This window comes from Beauveria bassiana, assembly GCF_000280675.1.
Source record: "Beauveria bassiana ARSEF 2860 unplaced genomic scaffold BBA_S00006, whole genome shotgun sequence".
NCBI classification, from domain to species: Eukaryota; Fungi; Ascomycota; class Sordariomycetes; order Hypocreales; family Cordycipitaceae; genus Beauveria; species Beauveria bassiana.
In genome coordinates this window covers 680,945-689,277 of record NW_007930841.1, presented here as the reverse complement: position 1 = coordinate 689,277, position 8,333 = coordinate 680,945, and positions in this window count along the sequence as shown.

Here is an 8,333-nt window from a genome sequence, read left to right as displayed (position 1 = left end):
ACTTTTCGTATGTGGGATTCGTTTCGACCCCCCCCCCCCGATTCCCATTTAAAATTTATAGATTCGGATCGATGGAGAATCATGTTGTCGGTGGAGTTGGAAATGGGCCGGGCGCAAGTTGGCGTCGAAGAGTTGCGCAAAGAATGATAACATATAGTTGATTAGGCATATAACGAATGCGCTGAAACACGGTGAAAGAGGGGTATAGAAAACCTTCGTATCCAGATTTCATCCATCATATGTCTGCGTGAAATGCCTTATGCGGCGAGCAACAAGCGACCGGGGGCTGCAGGTTCCCATTATAATACGACGTCGACTTTTATATGGCATTGATCCCTTGCCCCGATTGTAAAAAACGTTTCCAACAAGAGGGGCAAATGGGAATCTCATGGGCAAGTAATCCGTAGTACTGGTAAGAAGACATACATGCCCACATTGTCCGGCATCGGCCGGCTTCGGTCTGGGCAATGTGGCCATTGCGTTGGGACTAGACATCTGCAGGCTGCAGGTTGATGGAGGAAGGCCCGGCCGATGCGGTCAGCACGACTTGATTCTGCGGCCGGGTCGGCCAGAATGACACTTGTGCAGGCTTTTCTGTGGTTAAATTACTCGCGCGTCGTGATAGGCATGTTATGACGGCTATTGATACAGCGAGAACATGACATAACCTGACACAAAACAAGAGCAATCTTCTGTTTACCGCGGTGGAGTATCGTGGAGCGGTGAGGTGGTGTTAACCGCTCACCTTGTTCCGCGCCGGGCGTGTAGCCGCGATGTGTAATACTTGAGCAGGTAGGTTCTTGATTGGCTCATCTGAAGGTTCATGAATCATGAAAGACGAACAAGAAAGAAGAACAAGAAGAAGACAAAATCACGAAAAATCTAGCACTTGGCATGAGCAAAAGGAATGGCCCAAAGCTTGGCAAGCAAGCATCTTCAACGGGTGTGGCGTCTGACAGCCGGTTCAATCGCATATTGATGCATCACATCCCTTTTGTAACCTCCCATTCCGGGTATGGCGCAAAAAAAAAAAAAGAAAAAAAAAAAAGTGAACAGGTAATAAAAAAGCAAGCCAGACGGCGGTGCTACCCCATTGCCATGTGCGGCGTCGCAGGGGCTCGCGCAACCCTTTCACGACAAGGGCGGAAAGTCCCGACGTCATAGTCGGCTCAGACGTGTGGGGGGAGGAGGGGGGGGGGAGGGGGGGACGAATCGACGGGATATCATATGATATTCTGTGGAATAAGTTGCTCTGTCGGGTATATAGCAAAACTTTGGCATTTTATCCGCCGGGCCATTCTGTGTGGCTGCATGCGGTAAACAGACATTGGCAATGACAGGGCTGCCTTTGGTGTAGTGTAGTTGACCGCAGTTTTATCGGCCTTTTGAGAAGAGGATGGTCGCATAATTGAATTCGCTTCGCTCTCGCCCGCCAATAATTTCCTTTTTCGTCCTGCATTTGGAAACGTGGCTGCCAGACAGGCGGGGGTCTTCGCGCATCAGATGATGCAGAACCGTTTTATATTGGCCTCGTGTAAACGTATACAAAGGTATACAACCGTATGCAACCGTATGCAACCGTATGCATGTAGATGTAAAGAAACGCCGGCGCGGAAGGAAAGGGGGGGCAGGATTGTATATTTGCCGTGGCTGGGCGTTTCGAACCATGGAACATGGCACAAAATGTCAGTTTTACACAGTAATTAATTAATAAAGGGTTTGGCTGATTGCCGAGCCCGTGGCGCCGCTATCCATCCCATTCCCTACCCATATGTGTTTCCTTCCTTCTTATTCGCTACAGCCAAGAGATTGATTAAAGTGCAGAAGCAACAATGTGGGTGATGGGCAACAAAATAATTATTAGCAACGTTTATTAGCCGACAGCATGCATGCAGTGGGCGTGCCCGATAGTCCATGACTGCATAATCGCATATCGACCTACGGATACATATAATGGGGATTGATTACTCGACCCGGGGGGGGAAGGGGGGAAGGGGGGGTGTAGGCGAGAAGCGCCAGCAAAAAGTCAAAAAAAAGAAGGGAATGAAGGCAGTGGTCCCAGCTTGAAGCTATCGTGAAATCCTCTTCTGTTTGAACTAGTATTCGAGTTGAGAAGTCGGTGTAGCTGATAAATGAAAGTGGCTCCGACGACAAGTCATGAGCAAGAGGAAAAAAAGAAGGAAATGGTCAGAAATGGTCAAAAAATGAGAGAGAGAAAGAGAAAGTAGCGTGAGGTATGGTGGAACCTTGGTTTACTGTTGGGCTGAGAATCAAGCCCGGCCAGTGAGCGCCACATGAGCAGACGAACATGGTTCTTTCCCAGCCACAGCCAAGCGGCCCAAATGAAAAAAAGAAGAAACAATTTTAAATTTACTGGGTAAGAACGAACTTGGAGGTTTCACGAGTCAATCAAATTTATGGGATCCAAGAGCCCAAATTTTTTAATGTTTTCCGTCTGATGACTTTGGTACATTGATTGCCCTGACAGATGGAAGAATGCCTGCCAAGCCCACTAATACACGCAGGGCTTAGTTGGGCGGGAAAAGACGAGACGGGGGCGCATATCCATCAATATTCGTACGATGATTATGTTTCACGGTCATCGGCCTGCCAAGAAAAAGTTTCACGGGGGCTGTGACTATGATGTGCGCGTTTTCTATTTACAAAGTACGGATTACTCAACTCGGGGCGATGGGTTACATCTTACGCATATCATTGGCATAGTTGGGCCCAAAGTCCACTGCCAACTGTATTAGTACCAGTACCAGTACTGAATATATGCAGCAAAGCGAAGGGGGGCAGAAGAAAAAGGAAGGGCTCTGGACTGGTCACTAGGGCCACGAGCTCGGACTTTTATTTTGTCATTTTCTTTCTTTCTTTCTTTCTTTCTTTCTTTCTTTATTTCTTTATTTCTTTACTTCTTCAAGCAAGGCTCCTCTTTCTTCCTTCTCTGTAGACCACAGTCATTCGACTTGAACTTGGTTCTCGGAATGTGGTGTGCCGCATGAGAGAAGAATGAGCTTGACTGCTTTCGTGCGTGGGGGAGGGTGTGAGATTACTCGACAGAAAAAAGCTCCGCCCAACACGCAGCCCAGTCGCGTGGGAAGTGCAATGCAGATTGGACATGACAGCATTTGGGACAAAATGGTTATTTTTGGGGGCTTTTGGTGTGTGGCTTGCACATGGCAAAGTACCAGATACAAGAAAGGGCCCCCTTTGCCACCACTTGGCGTCGTCGGAAAGGGAGGGTGTGAATGCAGATTTTGAGCGGCGCCCATTTTATTTTTATGAAACATGCGCCGCATCTCGGTCACCAGAACTGCCCGAGGCAATGACATACTAAATACACACAAAACGTCCTTTTTTTTTTTTTTTTGGATCTCCGCGGTTTGCCGATCAAGCAAGCTTGGTACGGGTTACGCAAGGCTACCTGCCGACCACAAGTTGCGCAAAAGAGCGAAGTTTGATAGCAAGCTCCCAACAAGGCTGCCCTGGTTTGTGGCTTTTTTTTTTGCCCGCCCTGGACAAATTCCGACATGCCTACTCAGTATCCATGCTCGGAAAGAAAAAAGAAACCAAAAAAAGAACAAAGAAACCCACCCGCCGGAAACGGTTTTGCTCCTGCCTGCCGCCAGCATGGTATAACTATCCCAAAAGCCGCGTGGGGGTCAGGGGCTTTTTTTTCTCATCGGCTTTTATTTCAAAAGGCAACAAGCACGACATATGCACACACCGCGTGCGCGATGCAGTCAGTTGTCTGTCCAGCGCCCACGCCTTTTTTGGCCTTGCAGCACGACGCACGTCTCCTATACCGGGGGGCTCATTCGCTGCATGTTACAAATTAACCTGCTCTCGTGCCAGTCCCCGCATACCTTGATGGAGTATGATTATACTGGCAATTAGAGGGAGAGAGGGAGAGAGAGAGAGAGTAGAGCAGGATCATTGCCATCAGCAGCAGAAAAGGGTGGCAAATACCCACCCTAGCGTGTCTAGGTCCTATCACGATGACCTTGCTTCTAGAAGCAAGCCCCATGTATGTGTGTGTGTGTGGGCTTCATTCCGCTCAAATGTCGTGCTCGGTCCTTGTTGGCCGGTCTTTATTCCGTACAACGTTCTGCGTTTCTCAATTGCCGATTGGCCCATGCGCAGTAGTTAAATCAGACGAGTCATATCGCCGTTCGCTTAAAATAAAAAACCAAGCAGCCCAAAGCTTCAGAACCTGCTTCCTGGGCCCGGTTCTTCCTTCTGCAGAGGTAGCATCGCGTGGGCAATTGGCAAAAAAACTTTAAAAGCGAGCCAAGAGGTGGCCGATGAGCCACGCAGCCTCGTCATTGGTGGGCAAATTAACCCCTTTGCCCCCCAAGTAGCGAGAGGCGCCGCCAGTGTTACTAGTAGTTTGGGCGTGTATGCCTGCTTGAGCTGCGTGGGGTGCAGCGGGCACAGCTTTGGGCACAAGCAGATTTGTGACGACGGGTACATCGGGTATATGAATTGAAACTAGCTGAAATGGCAAAACGGCAAAACAATTTAGTCAAACGTGTGCTGGATATTCAGATAACTAGGGTGTTCAAAAGGGCCACCCACCAATCAAACAAGTCACTTTGCCGGAGGCCGAATCCGTCAGTCACACAAGGGAAAATGGCCACATGGCAATGCAGGGAACCTGACTCGCCCGGCCGCATGAAGAATGCCCAGGCTTTCTTGAGACGGCAGCTCCATCGTGTCAAGATGAACCGCTTTTTTTGTGCACCCAGTTGTCCAGCCGGAGGTACCAGCTTTCCGGTTCAGCTTTGCAACTCAATTCGCCGACGAATCATCCGTGTTCAATACCTCTTTTTTTTTTTTTTTTCTTTTTTTTCGCAAGTTTAGAAACAAAGGCATTACCACTAGGTTGCAGAGGGGGCATGTTGAATGATGATAACTTACTTGGTAAGCAGCGAGTTTAAGCCAGAATTGATGGTGGTTCGCTGATACATAGCCTATTGGGCGCTGATTTCATGCCATCATCATCAATCTCGGTATTTTCTCGGGGGTTGCGCACATGGAATGTAAGTATCGCCCTGCATCAAACTGTGCGCCACACAACATGTTGACTTGCCAGCCTCGCAAAAGTCGCATGTTCTCTTGACCGCCATGGGCTGACCACGAGGCGGCAAATTTTTGCCTTGTTCGCCGCATCCAGTCATGTCGATGTAACCGAAACCTGATTCATGGTGTGCACGTAGCACATATATGGTGATGCTTTGAGTCGGCCATGACCGAAATACGATGGATGGTCCTGCCCATTGAATAGGCATTCGGGATCTGACCCTGGCTTCGGCACTTTGCCCATGTGGCGGTGGAGAAGAAAAAGGTTTCAAGTACGCATTTGCCATATAGGGCAATGTATTGTCGAAAGCTCTGATCAATCAATACCGCGACTTGCATACTAGTGCCACGTTTCAGAAACACGTATTCGTGGCGACGCATTTCGCCAAGGGCATATCATTAGCAGAGTTCATCTTATACCCCATGTGTTTGAGGAAGCAAGGTTGCAAGGCCCAACTCACGCAATCACGAACCTGTTTGTCAGTATAGTCGAATGATGCGTCGTGTTTCATGAACCGTCGTTTCTTTAGACCTTGGGTCAAGAGATGAAACCGGTCGTTTCCAATGTTCAATCTTTGTAGCCGGCGCGCATGGAAAACCACAACCACAGGAAACAAAGCTTCCACTAGCCATTGAGAAGGAGAGACGTGCGTGATGTTTCATTGTAATGTTTTGTTCATCATAGCGGAAAGCAAGAGAGTGGCGCCGGGTGTAGGCAACGAATCGCAAATCACTGGTGGCAATGTTGCATGATGTGTCGATCAAGCTCGCAAAAGGTACCTGAAGATGATGGTATACGACAAGAACTGCTCATCATGGAATCGGTCGTCTGATACTCCCATCACACGCGTGTTCTCTCGAAAAGTGTACATTGTTGTCGATCATGACGGCCTCTCCGGCGGTCGCATTACGGCAACTTTTGGATAGATATAAAAAAACATAAAAAAAAAATAAAAAAAATAAAAAGGCTCTAGCTAAGCTCATTAACATTAAACCTTTTTTCTACCATTTTACTTAGCTACAGGACAGGAAAAAGGAAAAACAAAAGTCACCCAACCGCTCGTTGTCGGGCAGGACGACGCGTGGCTGACGAAACCCACGTGGCAGCTGCCGTCAGTCGCGGGTGGGGCTGCCATGCTTTTCCTCACCCAGTCACGAATTGATGTGACTGAAGGGCCAAGGCCTGGGCATTGGGCAAGAGAAAGCACCTAATAAAAATGGCCGCTGGGTAAACCCATGAAATCGGTCCAATTGGCTCTCTTGGCTCTGTCTAATTCTGACTTTTTTTTGGAGAGGGGCATCCATAATTTTGGTAGCATCTCATTCTTTTTTAGTTACGGATATTCTGGAAAAAATGACCCTAAAATTCTCCACCTCCAATCTTGACACGCCCCCCCCCCCACCTCTTTCGTCCCACTTTACTTATTCCCTCCAAGTAGTTTAGCCTGGCTGACATGCTCGGATAGATGCATAGGCAAGATGCTCATCCAACGTGCAGCTCCTTCCTCTGGCAGCGAGCGCCTTGCGAAAGAAAACGGACGGCGTGAAACGCTTCGGACAAAACGCTGATGCTGCAAACTGCGGCTCGATTGGGTTCGCCCTGCCAAGAAAAGTATTCGACAGATCATTTTTTTCTCAGGCCATTTCAATTTTTTCTCTCTCATGTTGGCGCGCGCCCAGATCTTGTCCCCGTCAGACTGGATGTGACCTAGCTTTTTCAGTTGCACTAGCGATCAGCCGTGAACAACTTGGGAGTGCCGCCATCAAGAAAACCCGCCTTTTATCCCCGGCGCTCGAGGCCGTACATACATGGTAAAAAAAAATATTGCCTGGCCTGGACTGGACCGTGGCCTATGCGCACGTTGTGCATTCTTGGCCCAAAAAGCTGCCAACGTAGCCCAGGGCGGCGCTTGTGCAGCCACGCGGGCTCCGTGGTCACACGCAGCCAGCAAGCATGGCCTTTGAGGCTTTCCGGCCCCCCTCAGCTACGAATCACTCTCTACCCGGCTCCCGGGAAACCCAAAAGCCGTGCACTTTTTTATGCAGCAGCCCAGGCAGGGTAAGGCTACAAGCGCAAAAGACGGGCATCATTGTCAACACAGAATACATATCAATGGCAGCTGGGATAACTTGGCTGACTGGGTAAAAGCATCATGATACTTGTCCTCAAATCGGCCTTCTCTCTCGCTGCTCTTTTGAACTCTTGGTCCGCGGTGACTTGGGGGGGAGCATACACAAGTTACTGGCTTCGGCCGAGAATCGCAGGCTTTTGGGTGTGCAAGATTGCCACGTGGTTTGTTGAGATGTGCTCAGCGGCACCCACAGAAACGGTTCCTTTTTTTTTACAAGTTGGCCAACTGCGGGCGCTGCCGCTTCCAGTCAGTGCCGCATTTCGAGTACCCTTCTTTTCATGCCACAGCGCGATTGTCTCACCACACAGACTTTATCACATACCGCCAGTATGTATCACGCACTCGCATAGGGTGCTTTGCGGTCTTTGCTCAGCAAGGGCCTTTCCCCGTCTCTGCCACGTCATCTTTTCTTTTTTTTTTTTCCCCAAGCGCAAGTCTCAAAGTTGGCCCAGGCGACAAAGATCATGACCCCCGAAGCTGTGCCTCACCGTGTGGCTTGCCGCTGAGGCTTGTTGTTTGCTAAATAGCGGAGCGCTACTAACCTCCATTACCTCCAAAATCCGGGTTTAGTAGGGTCAAGTTTGAAAGCAAAACTTCTCTGCCAACACGTTGCCAGCAATGGCGGAGTTGTCTTTGAATCGCGATTCTTTTACCAGCAGGGACAAGAAATGCGCTACTGCGACTTGTACAAGGTTCGTAGTCCAAGTCATGGCATTGTGTGCATTGGTTGACGTCGAAGCACAGAAGCGCTTTATTCCCTCCCCTGTACGCTCAGTCCATGATTTTCTCTCAAGTTTCCCAAGTTGGGACAAGACGACCGCTTGTTGAAGCGATCAAGCGGTGAACATTGTCCCTCTTGGCGCACAAGCCATCAGAGACCACTAGTGCCCGCGCTCGCTTACAGAGGAATGCCAAATACCTTTTTTTTTCTCAAGACGTTTTGTGGCCTACCGACCCGGTTGTATGTTTTAGTTAGACGACGAGACATCTTTCTAGTGGGTTGGTTGCTATGAAACACCTCGTCTCTGAACAAAGGCAAAAGCCGCACCAACACACGCAAGCTGAAGCCTCATCTGGTTTCAGCACCTTTTTTCCTTTTCTTTTCTTTTCTTT